Raw genomic sequence first — 14447 nt, 5'->3', positions numbered from 1 at the left:
TGCTGCTGCAATCCGCTGGGATCTGCTGCACCTGTGTGTGACTCCTTTGTTATCCAGCAGTCTGCTGCATGTTTGGTGATATATATATATACATATATATATGGTTCAATTTTCCCAGAGACATTTGTAGTACCAAACTGCAGTGGTCTGCACTGCTGGTGGAGCTGACAGTGCCCTGGGAAGAGGGGTTGGAAGCAGCCTATGAAAGGAAGAGGGCAAAATACGCTGACCTGGTCACAGAGTGCAGGGAGAGTGGATGGAATGTAAAGCTCTGTCCAGTGGAAATGGGTGTGAGAGGCTTTGTTGGCAACTCAATGACACGTCTGCTACAAGACCTGGGGCTACGAGGAGCCAGGCTACACAAGGCATCCAGGGAGGTGTTGGAGGAGGCTGAGAAAGCAAGCTTTTGGCTGTTTTTGGTGTGACAAGGCATGGGGAGTGAGCAACTACTGAAGAAGGTTAGCTGCAGGGGGTGTCAGGGAGACATCCCTGTTTACTGCCCCACCATCAGGAGATGTTCTGGGCTAAGGGGCGAAACATCTATGAGCAATGGTCTCCAGCTGATGACCCTGCAGCTAACAAGTGGGCACTGGTGGAGGTGCAGCAGGCCTAGTGCCTAGCAGGATGAACACCTACATGTTCTGATGAAATATGGAGACCCTGATCTCCAACATGCCACACATGGATTTTATCACTGAACCAGGTGCATACATTTTGTTGGTGGTGTGTTTGACTGTTTTCCTCAGTCTGATTTTAACTTGCCTTACAGGAAATTTTGAATAACTAATGCAGCATTTCAGTACCTTTTAATAACCTTGACTGGAAGTAAAATTCAGTACTATGGACAGTGAACAAAAATGAATCACCTCACCTCTACTGTGTCCTTCATTTCAACCTCTTGTTGAACTTAGTTCAAAGACCCAGAGGTCAGTATTGCAACATATTAACAGCTGTGAATACATAATATAATTTATATAATATTTGATCAAGTTGCATATTTTAACTCTAATTTAATTGACACTTTTTTGTATTCTCTATGAGACCTTGTACTTTGGACTAGAACTTTAATCGGGCCTGATAAATTGAGCCTGACAAGGCCCAAACCTGACAAAATTCTGTCCGAAACCAACCCAAACCCGTACCTCATTAGCATATTTTAGCATGAATCTGAATTACAGCCCAACATTTTTTTTAACAACTTTCCCTCCATGTACCAACCAGTAGGAGTTAGCAGTGACAGGGACAATACATGAAGAGAATTTGAATTGGCAACAACAAAATTGGGAAGAAAAATAGAAAAAAAATACTACTGATGATAGTAATAACAACAACAATACTACTACTAATAATATTACAGCCCAAACCTGATGTAAGTCCATGAAATATGTGAGAAATAAGGCCCAACCCAAACCCACTGGATTTGGGCACAGATCTCACACTCTCCTTTGGACTTAAATGTCACTACTGTAAAGATCTTTAAATACAAAAAACACATTTCATTTATGAATATCTACATGTGCCATTTAAAAGTTTAAAATGTAGCGTGATGAGAAAACTTAATTGATTGAATAATTGAATGCTTATGTTAGAAGAAACTGCAATTTAAATATGTTAAACCGAGTAAGGAAACTCTAATATAATCAGTAAACAGCCATGAGTAAGTCAAGTTTAAAACCTTAAACGGCTTGGTGAGAGTGTGATTCAGCACCTTGGATGGCCTAAAAATGCTGTAGTCTGATTGACTGTCAGTGAATTCCACCTGTCTGCAGCAGGCAAAAATTCTACCACTGAACCACCAATGCATGCATGAACACGTCTCCTACTTTGATGTGATTTAATTATAGCTCTATAGTCACAAGAGGTCACTGCAGACTGTGAGCAGCAGGTACGTTCGAGATGAACTGTGCCTCGCCTGGAAACTAGACGAGATCAGGCAGCCGCAGCAGGAGATGGAGACAGAAAGCTGCAGTTAAGTCAGACAGTTTCCAGCAAACTTCAGAGTATACAGGAAGAGACACTAACAGCCTGTTAGATCACCTGTAGGTTATCTGAAGTTTGGAGACCACGTTCGTAGCAGAAGCAATAAAGTGTTCTTGATCTCGTTGATTGAAGTAGAAACAGAGATCCCCTGTTCTTTTATCTGCCTTGTAAAGCACTTTGAAACTGTTCTTCTGATAAATAACATATATTAAAAAAAATATTATTATTATGAGCCACAAGATATCTGCTTGTTGACAGATTAAAATGTCATTGCACAACATAAGAATAATATATCCAGTGTTAAATATTACAGTTACACAGAAAATTAGTATTGTATACAACACGTGGTGTTTGTTGTCAAAATTAAGAGCCAATCAGAACCTGTCAGCTCATCAATCAGGTGACAGCCAGGTGCTTGTAGTAGGTGGAAAGCAACTGCGGCCGCCTCGATCTCGTGAACTTACTGTTGCCCACGTGAAAATGACATCAGAGCAAGTCGGGATCAAGTCGGACACAAATCTAATCTGCATGCATTGTGCAGCGATCACCGCTGATCGATTCTGCGCAGGCCTGGCTCATCTCGAACATACCTATCAAGTGTTTACAGCAGAGCAAAGGCTTTTGGGTAATGTAGGGTATTTGTTGTATTTTTTGGTAGAGACCAACAGCAGGAGCCAGACAACTTCATGCCTTGGTGTCAGAAGTGACCCTTTCATTTGGCTGACTGAGAAAAGGAATAAGTTTTTACCATCACCCAGCCATCTGCATGGCTGATGTCCACAGCAGGCAGGGGGAGAGTTTGGAGGCATTTGTGAGACATCTGAACAAACTGGTAGAACATTAACTTTGGGGCAGCTAAAGATGAACACACATGAGACTGCATCATCATTAAAGTCACAGACAGCGACATGACTTGAACTACATTAAATTCTGGAGAATGCCATCTGCAATGCTCACCAACTCATGAGCTCATTAACGTGCAAAACGCACAAGTCAGATATGCTGAAAGTGAAGTAAGTGCAGTCACACACAAGCTTAAACATTTCAAACTGTTTGAGAAGAGGTATGCCAAACTTAAAGAAAATCAACAATTTAGAGGAGCATCAAAAGCAAGAGAGGAAAAGAGTTGTTTGAAGGGTGCATGCCCTGCAATAAGGAAATGCTGTCAGAAGTGCAAGAAGACTGGCTTCTTTGAACTAATATATAAAGAACTCACGACCTTCAGATTATGAGACTGACGCGCTGCCTACTGCGCCAACGAGGCCCAAAAAGCAGTTAAACTTGATGAGTAAAAGCCAAAGGTTCTTTTGTTTAGCATAAACAGAGAGCACCGGTTGTCCTTCACACAAATGTGCATCATACGCCTGCAAAAAATGCAAACATAAGATGTATTACTGTGTCTGAGATGCACTCAACAAAGACTTTTGAGTCACCTCATGACATTGTCCATTTGGGAACGTGGACTGGCACGCAACTTGATGTTTCAAATGGTCAGGCACAGGCCTCTTGCAAATTACAGGGAGGGGTACTTGTAGTCAAAGTGTTCTACTTCCATTTAGGGCACAAAGTTGGTACTGGCTACCCAGCGTGCCCAAATGTTGCGTTGCATTGGCCGGGAATCGGACCCGGGTCTCCCGCGTGGCAGGCGAGAATTCTACCACTGAACCACCAATGCATGCACCAACACGACGGCTGCCGCTACACCAACGACACCTGTTGACATCGGAAAAGGCGTTTGCTCTCACGGGTGCAGAAATTTTGCAAGTTGTGTGTCTGACCGTTTTTCCTCTGTCCCTTACCTAAAAAGTTCCTGTACCTCTGAGTCCAGGCCTTCTGTGAGATATGTCCAACTCTGCGGCCCTTCGCAGAGCAAATGGGGTGACATGAATGTGACTTCTTCAGTTTCCTGGTTGGATACAGTGAAAACGGACAAGAATTAGCGTGAAAGTGCACGGCCAGGGTCAGCAAAAGTACATGCCGACACTGTCGGTTGACGTTGCCTGTTGTCTGTGGAAACGGCTTTAAACACATAATTGATCTGATTTTTATTTTTTTTTACTTCTGTAAGATCACTGATGATGTCACAGATCAAAGCGTGTGGGCTGCCATGCTTGGTTTGTGACATCATCGATGATGTCACAGATCAAAGCCTGTGAGAGAGTCACAGATCAAAGCCTGTGGGCTGTCATGCTTGGTTTGTGACATCATCAATGATGTCACAGATCAAAGCCTGTGGGCTGCCATGCTTGGTTTGTGACATCATCGATAATGTCACAGATCAAAGGCCATGCTTGGTTTGTGACATCATCGATGATGTCACAGATCAAAGCGTGTGGGCTGTCATGCTTGGTTTGTGACATCGTCGATGATGTCACAGATCAAAGCCTGTGGGCTGCCATGCTTGGTTTGTGACATCATCGATAATGTCACAGATCAAAGCCTGTGGGCTGCCATGCTTGGTTTGTGACATCATCCATGATGTCACAGGTCAAAGGCTGTGGGCTGCCATGCTTGGTTTGTGACATCATCGATGATGTCACAGATCAAAGCCTGTGGGCTGCCATGCTTGGTTTGTGACATCATAGATGATGTCACAGATCAAAGGCCATGCTTGGTTTGTGACATCATCCATGATGTCACAGATCAAAGCCTGTGGGCTGTCATGCTTGGTTTGTGACATCATCGATGATGTCACAGATCAAAGCCTGTGGGCTGCCATGCTTGGTTTGTGACATCATCGATGATGTCACAGATCAAAGCGTGTGGGCTGCCATGCTTGGTTTGTGACATCATCGATGATGTCACAGATCAAAGCCTGTGGGCTGCCATGCTTGGTTTGTGACATCATAGATGATGTCACAGATCAAAGGCCATGCTTGGTTTGTGACATCATCCATGATGTCACAGATCAAAGGCTGTGGGCTGCCATGCTTGGTTTGTGACATCATCCATGATGTCACAGATCAAAGCCTGTGGGCTGCCATGCTTGGTTTGTGACATCATCCATGATTTCCCTGGTAGGCTATGAGCTTCTCCTGCGATGTCATGATGATGTCACTGCTTCAGAAGTTTATGAATAGATCTTGAGAAGATGATATGGACCGAGCTGGAGTCGACCCGGCTCCCTTAGATGGGATGCGTGGCGCGGACCTCCCCCACACGTTCAGAGGTGAACGAGTTGAGCCGCTGGCGATCGCCAGAGTTTCCCGCTCTGACCCAAAGTCAGCGTGCATTAACCGGCCTTGAGAAAGCTGGGCTCAACTCGCTTTGTCCCCTCCTCTGTTGCCGTGGGCTGTAGGAGCCCCGTGGAGTCTCACTGCGTCTTGGTAAGCAGACGTGTGTGAGCGTGCGTGCGAGACATCTGTCCCCAACAGACCTCACCGATGTCACCGCCTGTGCGCTTTAATAACAGGGTCAACCTGTGGCTTTTTGTCACCGATGATGTAACTCGTTGGTTCCCAACATTTTCTTTTTTTCCCTCTTCTTCTCTTATTTTAAGTTTCTTTAGCCAACGAAGTGGAGGGAACCACTGATTTACCACACCATCTCCTGAATGCGTCGACTGGCAGAATCCTTTGTGCTTCCCTGTGTAAACAAGGTGAAATAACATCTCACCAATTCAAGCAACTTCAGGCAAGACCGTGTCTTGGTAGGTACAGGAAGGGGCACTTGTGGTAAAATAGTTCTGCCTTCTTTTAGCGCACAAAGGTAGTGGTGGCAACTAAACAAGCTGTACAGTAGAACAGGCCCAGATAGTCTGTTGCACTGGCCGGCCATCTCCCGCCTGGCAGGCGAGAATTCCCCCGCTGAACCACCACTGCATGTTCAAACAGCATTGGCAGGCAGGGGTCATACAGTTGTGCGTTCTGGTGGGCAGAAGACTGCAGATATTTCCATGCTGGACACATAACAAAAGCCATGCCCCGTGTGAGGCTCGAACTCACGACCTTCAGATTATGAGACTGACGCGCTGCCTACTGCGCCAACGAGGCCCGAAAAGCAGTTAAACTTGATGAGTAAAAGCCAAAGGTTCTTTTGTCTAGCATAAACAGAGAGCACCGGTTGTCCTTCACACAAATGTGCATCATACGCCTGCAAAAAATGCAAACATAAGATGTATTACTGTGTCTGAGATGCCCTCAACAAAGACTTTCGAGCCACCTCATGACATTGTCCATTTGGGAACGTGGACTGGCACGCAACTTGATGTTTCAAATGGTCAGGCACAGGCCTCTTGCAAATTACAGGAAGGGGTACTTGTAGTCAAAGTATTCTACTTCCATTTAGGGCACAAAGTTGGTACTGGCTACCCAGCGTGCCCAAATGTTGCGTTGCATTGGCCGGGAATCGGACCCGGGTCTCCCGCGTGGCAGGCGAGAATTCTACCACTGAACCACCAATGCATGCACCAACACGACGGCTGCCGCTACACCAACGACACCTGTTGACATCGGAAAAGGCGTTTGCTCTCACGGGTGCAGAAATTTTGCAAGTTGTGTGTCTGACCGTTTTTCCTCTGTCCCTTACCTAAAAAGTTCCCGTACCTCTGAGTCCAGGCCTTCTGTGAGATATGTCCAACTCTGCGGCCCTTCGCAGAGCAAATGGGGTGACATGGATGTGACTTCTTCAGTCTCCTGGTTGGATACAGCGAAAACGGACAAGAATTAGCGTGAAAGTGCACGGCCAGGGTCAGCAAAAGTACATGCCGACACTGTCGGTTGACGTTGGCTGTTTTCTGTGGAAACGGCTTTAAACACATTATTGATCTGATTTTTGTTTTTTTTAACTTCTGTAAGATCACTGATGATGTCACAGATCAAAGCGTGTGGGCTGTCATGCTTGGTTTGTGACATCATCGATGATGTCACAGATCTAAGCCTGTGGGCTGCCATGCTTGGTTTGTGACATCATCGATGATGTCACAGATCAAAGGCCATGCTTGGTTTGTGACATCATCGATGATGTCACAGATCAAAGCCTGTGGGCTGCCATGCTTGGTTTGTGACATCATAGATGATGTCACAGATCAAAGGCCATGCTTGGTTTGTGACATCATCCATGATGTCACAGATCAAAGCCTGTGGGCTGTCATGCTTGGTTTGTGACATCATCGATGATGTCACAGATCAAAGCCTGTGGGCTGCCATGCTTGGTTTGTGACATCATCGATGATGTCACAGATCAAAGCGTGTGGGCTGCCATGCTTGGTTTGTGACATCATCGATGATGTCACAGATCAAAGCCTGTGGGCTGCCATGCTTGGTTTGTGACATCATAGATGATGTCACAGATCAAAGGCCATGCTTGGTTTGTGACATCATCCATGATGTCACAGATCAAAGGCTGTGGGCTGCCATGCTTGGTTTGTGACATCATCCATGATGTCACAGATCAAAGCCTGTGGGCTGCCATGCTTGGTTTGTGACATCATCCATGATTTCCCTGGTAGGCTATGAGCTTCTCCTGCGATGTCATGATGATGTCACTGCTTCAGAAGTTTATGAATAGATCTTGAGAAGATGATATGGACCGAGCTGGAGTCGACCCGGCTCCCTTAGATGGGATGCGTGGCGCGGACCTCCCCCACACGTTCAGAGGTGAACGAGTTGAGCCGCTGGCGATCGCCAGAGTTTCCCGCTCTGACCCAAAGTCAGCGTGCATTAACCGGCCTTGAGAAAGCTGGGCTCAACTCGCTTTGTCCCCTCCTCTGTTGCCGTGGGCTGTAGGAGCCCCGTGGAGTCTCACTGCGTCTTGGTAAGCAGACGTGTGTGAGCGTGCGTGCGAGACATCTGTCCCCAACAGACCTCACCGATGTCACCGCCTGTGCGCTTTAATAACAGGGTCAACCTGTGGCTTTTTGTCACCGATGATGTAACTCGTTGGTTCCCAACATTTTCTTTTTTTCCCTCTTCTTCTCTTATTTTAAGTTTCTTTAGCCAACGAAGTGGAGGGAACCACTGATTTACCACACCATCTCCTGAATGCGTCGACTGGCAGAATCCTTTGTGCTTCCCTGTGTAAACAAGGTGAAATAACATCTCACCAATTCAAGCAACTTCAGGCAAGACCGTGTCTTGGTAGGTACAGGAAGGGGCACTTGTGGTAAAATAGTTCTGCCTTCTTTTAGCGCACAAAGGTAGTGGTGGCAACTAAACAAGCTGTACAGTAGAACAGGCCCAGATAGTCTGTTGCACTGGCCGGCCATCTCCCGCCTGGCAGGCGAGAATTCCCCCGCTGAACCACCACTGCATGTTCAAACAGCATTGGCAGGCAGGGGTCATACAGTTGTGCGTTCTGGTGGGCAGAAGACTGCAGATATTTCCATGCTGGACACATAACAAAAGCCATGCCCCGTGTGAGGCTCGAACTCACGACCTTCAGATTATGAGACTGACGCGCTGCCTACTGCGCCAACGAGGCCCGAAAAGCAGTTAAACTTGATGAGTAAAAGCCAAAGGTTCTTTTGTCTAGCATAAACAGAGAGCACCGGTTGTCCTTCACACAAATGTGCATCATACGCCTGCAAAAAATGCAAACATAAGATGTATTACTGTGTCTGAGATGCCCTCAACAAAGACTTTCGAGCCACCTCATGACATTGTCCATTTGGGAACGTGGACTGGCACGCAACTTGATGTTTCAAATGGTCAGGCACAGGCCTCTTGCAAATTACAGGAAGGGGTACTTGTAGTCAAAGTATTCTACTTCCATTTAGGGCACAAAGTTGGTACTGGCTACCCAGCGTGCCCAAATGTTGCGTTGCATTGGCCGGGAATCGGACCCGGGTCTCCCGCGTGGCAGGCGAGAATTCTACCACTGAACCACCAATGCATGCACCAACACGACGGCTGCCGCTACACCAACGACACCTGTTGACATCGGAAAAGGCGTTTGCTCTCACGGGTGCAGAAATTTTGCAAGTTGTGTGTCTGACCGTTTTTCCTCTGTCCCTTACCTAAAAAGTTCCCGTACCTCTGAGTCCAGGCCTTCTGTGAGATATGTCCAACTCTGCGGCCCTTCGCAGAGCAAATGGGGTGACATGGATGTGACTTCTTCAGTCTCCTGGTTGGATACAGCGAAAACGGACAAGAATTAGCGTGAAAGTGCACGGCCAGGGTCAGCAAAAGTACATGCCGACACTGTCGGTTGACGTTGGCTGTTTTCTGTGGAAACGGCTTTAAACACATTATTGATCTGATTTTTGTTTTTTTTAACTTCTGTAAGATCACTGATGATGTCACAGATCAAAGCGTGTGGGCTGTCATGCTTGGTTTGTGACATCATCGATGATGTCACAGATCTAAGCCTGTGGGCTGCCATGCTTGGTTTGTGACATCATCGATGATGTCACAGATCAAAGGCCATGCTTGGTTTGTGACATCATCGATGATGTCACAGATCAAAGCCTGTGGGCTGCCATGCTTGGTTTGTGACATCATAGATGATGTCACAGATCAAAGGCCATGCTTGGTTTGTGACATCATCCATGATGTCACAGATCAAAGCCTGTGGGCTGTCATGCTTGGTTTGTGACATCATCGATGATGTCACAGATCAAAGCCTGTGGGCTGCCATGCTTGGTTTGTGACATCATCGATGATGTCACAGATCAAAGCGTGTGGGCTGCCATGCTTGGTTTGTGACATCATCGATGATGTCACAGATCAAAGCCTGTGGGCTGCCATGCTTGGTTTGTGACATCATAGATGATGTCACAGATCAAAGGCCATGCTTGGTTTGTGACATCATCCATGATGTCACAGATCAAAGGCTGTGGGCTGCCATGCTTGGTTTGTGACATCATCCATGATGTCACAGATCAAAGCCTGTGGGCTGCCATGCTTGGTTTGTGACATCATCCATGATTTCCCTGGTAGGCTATGAGCTTCTCCTGCGATGTCATGATGATGTCACTGCTTCAGAAGTTTATGAATAGATCTTGAGAAGATGATATGGACCGAGCTGGAGTCGACCCGGCTCCCTTAGATGGGATGCGTGGCGCGGACCTCCCCCACACGTTCAGAGGTGAACGAGTTGAGCCGCTGGCGATCGCCAGAGTTTCCCGCTCTGACCCAAAGTCAGCGTGCATTAACCGGCCTTGAGAAAGCTGGGCTCAACTCGCTTTGTCCCCTCCTCTGTTGCCGTGGGCTGTAGGAGCCCCGTGGAGTCTCACTGCGTCTTGGTAAGCAGACGTGTGTGAGCGTGCGTGCGAGACATCTGTCCCCAACAGACCTCACCGATGTCACCGCCTGTGCGCTTTAATAACAGGGTCAACCTGTGGCTTTTTGTCACCGATGATGTAACTCGTTGGTTCCCAACATTTTCTTTTTTTCCCTCTTCTTCTCTTATTTTAAGTTTCTTTAGCCAACGAAGTGGAGGGAACCACTGATTTACCACACCATCTCCTGAATGCGTCGACTGGCAGAATCCTTTGTGCTTCCCTGTGTAAACAAGGTGAAATAACATCTCACCAATTCAAGCAACTTCAGGCAAGACCGTGTCTTGGTAGGTACAGGAAGGGGCACTTGTGGTAAAATAGTTCTGCCTTCTTTTAGCGCACAAAGGTAGTGGTGGCAACTAAACAAGCTGTACAGTAGAACAGGCCCAGATAGTCTGTTGCACTGGCCGGCCATCTCCCGCCTGGCAGGCGAGAATTCCCCCGCTGAACCACCACTGCATGTTCAAACAGCATTGGCAGGCAGGGGTCATACAGTTGTGCGTTCTGGTGGGCAGAAGACTGCAGATATTTCCATGCTGGACACATAACAAAAGCCATGCCCCGTGTGAGGCTCGAACTCACGACCTTCAGATTATGAGACTGACGCGCTGCCTACTGCGCCAACGAGGCCCGAAAAGCAGTTAAACTTGATGAGTAAAAGCCAAAGGTTCTTTTGTCTAGCATAAACAGAGAGCACCGGTTGTCCTTCACACAAATGTGCATCATACGCCTGCAAAAAATGCAAACATAAGATGTATTACTGTGTCTGAGATGCCCTCAACAAAGACTTTCGAGCCACCTCATGACATTGTCCATTTGGGAACGTGGACTGGCACGCAACTTGATGTTTCAAATGGTCAGGCACAGGCCTCTTGCAAATTACAGGAAGGGGTACTTGTAGTCAAAGTATTCTACTTCCATTTAGGGCACAAAGTTGGTACTGGCTACCCAGCGTGCCCAAATGTTGCGTTGCATTGGCCGGGAATCGGACCCGGGTCTCCCGCGTGGCAGGCGAGAATTCTACCACTGAACCACCAATGCATGCACCAACACGACGGCTGCCGCTACACCAACGACACCTGTTGACATCGGAAAAGGCGTTTGCTCTCACGGGTGCAGAAATTTTGCAAGTTGTGTGTCTGACCGTTTTTCCTCTGTCCCTTACCTAAAAAGTTCCCGTACCTCTGAGTCCAGGCCTTCTGTGAGATATGTCCAACTCTGCGGCCCTTCGCAGAGCAAATGGGGTGACATGGATGTGACTTCTTCAGTCTCCTGGTTGGATACAGCGAAAACGGACAAGAATTAGCGTGAAAGTGCACGGCCAGGGTCAGCAAAAGTACATGCCGACACTGTCGGTTGACGTTGGCTGTTTTCTGTGGAAACGGCTTTAAACACATTATTGATCTGATTTTTGTTTTTTTTAACTTCTGTAAGATCACTGATGATGTCACAGATCAAAGCGTGTGGGCTGTCATGCTTGGTTTGTGACATCATCGATGATGTCACAGATCTAAGCCTGTGGGCTGCCATGCTTGGTTTGTGACATCATCGATGATGTCACAGATCAAAGGCCATGCTTGGTTTGTGACATCATCGATGATGTCACAGATCAAAGCCTGTGGGCTGCCATGCTTGGTTTGTGACATCATAGATGATGTCACAGATCAAAGGCCATGCTTGGTTTGTGACATCATCCATGATGTCACAGATCAAAGCCTGTGGGCTGTCATGCTTGGTTTGTGACATCATCGATGATGTCACAGATCAAAGCCTGTGGGCTGCCATGCTTGGTTTGTGACATCATCGATGATGTCACAGATCAAAGCGTGTGGGCTGCCATGCTTGGTTTGTGACATCATCGATGATGTCACAGATCAAAGCCTGTGGGCTGCCATGCTTGGTTTGTGACATCATAGATGATGTCACAGATCAAAGGCCATGCTTGGTTTGTGACATCATCCATGATGTCACAGATCAAAGGCTGTGGGCTGCCATGCTTGGTTTGTGACATCATCCATGATGTCACAGATCAAAGCCTGTGGGCTGCCATGCTTGGTTTGTGACATCATCCATGATTTCCCTGGTAGGCTATGAGCTTCTCCTGCGATGTCATGATGATGTCACTGCTTCAGAAGTTTATGAATAGATCTTGAGAAGATGATATGGACCGAGCTGGAGTCGACCCGGCTCCCTTAGATGGGATGCGTGGCGCGGACCTCCCCCACACGTTCAGAGGTGAACGAGTTGAGCCGCTGGCGATCGCCAGAGTTTCCCGCTCTGACCCAAAGTCAGCGTGCATTAACCGGCCTTGAGAAAGCTGGGCTCAACTCGCTTTGTCCCCTCCTCTGTTGCCGTGGGCTGTAGGAGCCCCGTGGAGTCTCACTGCGTCTTGGTAAGCAGACGTGTGTGAGCGTGCGTGCGAGACATCTGTCCCCAACAGACCTCACCGATGTCACCGCCTGTGCGCTTTAATAACAGGGTCAACCTGTGGCTTTTTGTCACCGATGATGTAACTCGTTGGTTCCCAACATTTTCTTTTTTTCCCTCTTCTTCTCTTATTTTAAGTTTCTTTAGCCAACGAAGTGGAGGGAACCACTGATTTACCACACCATCTCCTGAATGCGTCGACTGGCAGAATCCTTTGTGCTTCCCTGTGTAAACAAGGTGAAATAACATCTCACCAATTCAAGCAACTTCAGGCAAGACCGTGTCTTGGTAGGTACAGGAAGGGGCACTTGTGGTAAAATAGTTCTGCCTTCTTTTAGCGCACAAAGGTAGTGGTGGCAACTAAACAAGCTGTACAGTAGAACAGGCCCAGATAGTCTGTTGCACTGGCCGGCCATCTCCCGCCTGGCAGGCGAGAATTCCCCCGCTGAACCACCACTGCATGTTCAAACAGCATTGGCAGGCAGGGGTCATACAGTTGTGCGTTCTGGTGGGCAGAAGACTGCAGATATTTCCATGCTGGACACATAACAAAAGCCATGCCCCGTGTGAGGCTCGAACTCACGACCTTCAGATTATGAGACTGACGCGCTGCCTACTGCGCCAACGAGGCCCGAAAAGCAGTTAAACTTGATGAGTAAAAGCCAAAGGTTCTTTTGTCTAGCATAAACAGAGAGCACCGGTTGTCCTTCACACAAATGTGCATCATACGCCTGCAAAAAATGCAAACATAAGATGTATTACTGTGTCTGAGATGCCCTCAACAAAGACTTTCGAGCCACCTCATGACATTGTCCATTTGGGAACGTGGACTGGCACGCAACTTGATGTTTCAAATGGTCAGGCACAGGCCTCTTGCAAATTACAGGAAGGGGTACTTGTAGTCAAAGTATTCTACTTCCATTTAGGGCACAAAGTTGGTACTGGCTACCCAGCGTGCCCAAATGTTGCGTTGCATTGGCCGGGAATCGGACCCGGGTCTCCCGCGTGGCAGGCGAGAATTCTACCACTGAACCACCAATGCATGCACCAACACGACGGCTGCCGCTACACCAACGACACCTGTTGACATCGGAAAAGGCGTTTGCTCTCACGGGTGCAGAAATTTTGCAAGTTGTGTGTCTGACCGTTTTTCCTCTGTCCCTTACCTAAAAAGTTCCCGTACCTCTGAGTCCAGGCCTTCTGTGAGATATGTCCAACTCTGCGGCCCTTCGCAGAGCAAATGGGGTGACATGGATGTGACTTCTTCAGTCTCCTGGTTGGATACAGCGAAAACGGACAAGAATTAGCGTGAAAGTGCACGGCCAGGGTCAGCAAAAGTACATGCCGACACTGTCGGTTGACGTTGGCTGTTTTCTGTGGAAACGGCTTTAAACACATTATTGATCTGATTTTTGTTTTTTTTAACTTCTGTAAGATCACTGATGATGTCACAGATCAAAGCGTGTGGGCTGTCATGCTTGGTTTGTGACATCATCGATGATGTCACAGATCTAAGCCTGTGGGCTGCCATGCTTGGTTTGTGACATCATCGATGATGTCACAGATCAAAGGCCATGCTTGGTTTGTGACATCATCGATGATGTCACAGATCAAAGCCTGTGGGCTGCCATGCTTGGTTTGTGACATCATAGATGATGTCACAGATCAAAGGCCATGCTTGGTTTGTGACATCATCCATGATGTCACAGATCAAAGCCTGTGGGCTGTCATGCTTGGTTTGTGACATCATCGATGATGTCACAGATCAAAGCCTGTGGGCTGCCATGCTTGGTTTGTGACATCATCGATGATGTCACAGATC

The 14447-nt window shown here is 47.4% G+C and overlaps 9 non-coding genes across 9 annotated transcripts; all 9 read right to left on the bottom strand.

Moving 5' to 3' along the window:
* Window positions 1-3584: 3584 nt before the first annotated feature.
* Window positions 3585-3655, bottom strand: trnag-gcc (transfer RNA glycine (anticodon GCC)). The gene has a single exon. It is a non-coding gene; the product is annotated as a tRNA-Gly (tRNA).
* A 2244-nt stretch (window positions 3656-5899) lies between these two features.
* Window positions 5900-5972, bottom strand: trnam-cau (transfer RNA methionine (anticodon CAU)). Its single transcript has one exon. It is a non-coding gene; the product is annotated as a tRNA-Met (tRNA).
* A 340-nt stretch (window positions 5973-6312) lies between these two features.
* On the bottom strand, window positions 6313-6383 carry trnag-gcc (transfer RNA glycine (anticodon GCC)). The gene has a single exon. It is a non-coding gene; the product is annotated as a tRNA-Gly (tRNA).
* A 1944-nt stretch (window positions 6384-8327) lies between these two features.
* trnam-cau (transfer RNA methionine (anticodon CAU)) lies at window positions 8328-8400 on the bottom strand. The gene has a single exon. It is a non-coding gene; the product is annotated as a tRNA-Met (tRNA).
* A 340-nt stretch (window positions 8401-8740) lies between these two features.
* On the bottom strand, window positions 8741-8811 carry trnag-gcc (transfer RNA glycine (anticodon GCC)). Its single transcript has one exon. It is a non-coding gene; the product is annotated as a tRNA-Gly (tRNA).
* A 1944-nt stretch (window positions 8812-10755) lies between these two features.
* trnam-cau (transfer RNA methionine (anticodon CAU)) lies at window positions 10756-10828 on the bottom strand. Its single transcript has one exon. It is a non-coding gene; the product is annotated as a tRNA-Met (tRNA).
* Window positions 10829-11168: 340 nt separating this feature from the next.
* On the bottom strand, window positions 11169-11239 carry trnag-gcc (transfer RNA glycine (anticodon GCC)). Its single transcript has one exon. It is a non-coding gene; the product is annotated as a tRNA-Gly (tRNA).
* A 1944-nt stretch (window positions 11240-13183) lies between these two features.
* On the bottom strand, window positions 13184-13256 carry trnam-cau (transfer RNA methionine (anticodon CAU)). Its single transcript has one exon. It is a non-coding gene; the product is annotated as a tRNA-Met (tRNA).
* Window positions 13257-13596: 340 nt separating this feature from the next.
* On the bottom strand, window positions 13597-13667 carry trnag-gcc (transfer RNA glycine (anticodon GCC)). Its single transcript has one exon. It is a non-coding gene; the product is annotated as a tRNA-Gly (tRNA).
* Window positions 13668-14447: the final 780 nt, after the last annotated feature.

Source organism: Lutjanus erythropterus, chromosome 19 (genome assembly GCF_056507025.1).
Source record: "Lutjanus erythropterus isolate fLutEry1 chromosome 19, fLutEry1.hap2, whole genome shotgun sequence".
Taxonomy (NCBI): Eukaryota; Metazoa; Chordata; class Actinopteri; order Lutjaniformes; family Lutjanidae; genus Lutjanus; species Lutjanus erythropterus.
Note: the sequence above shows the minus strand (reverse complement) of the source record. Positions and strands in the feature narration are given on the sequence as shown.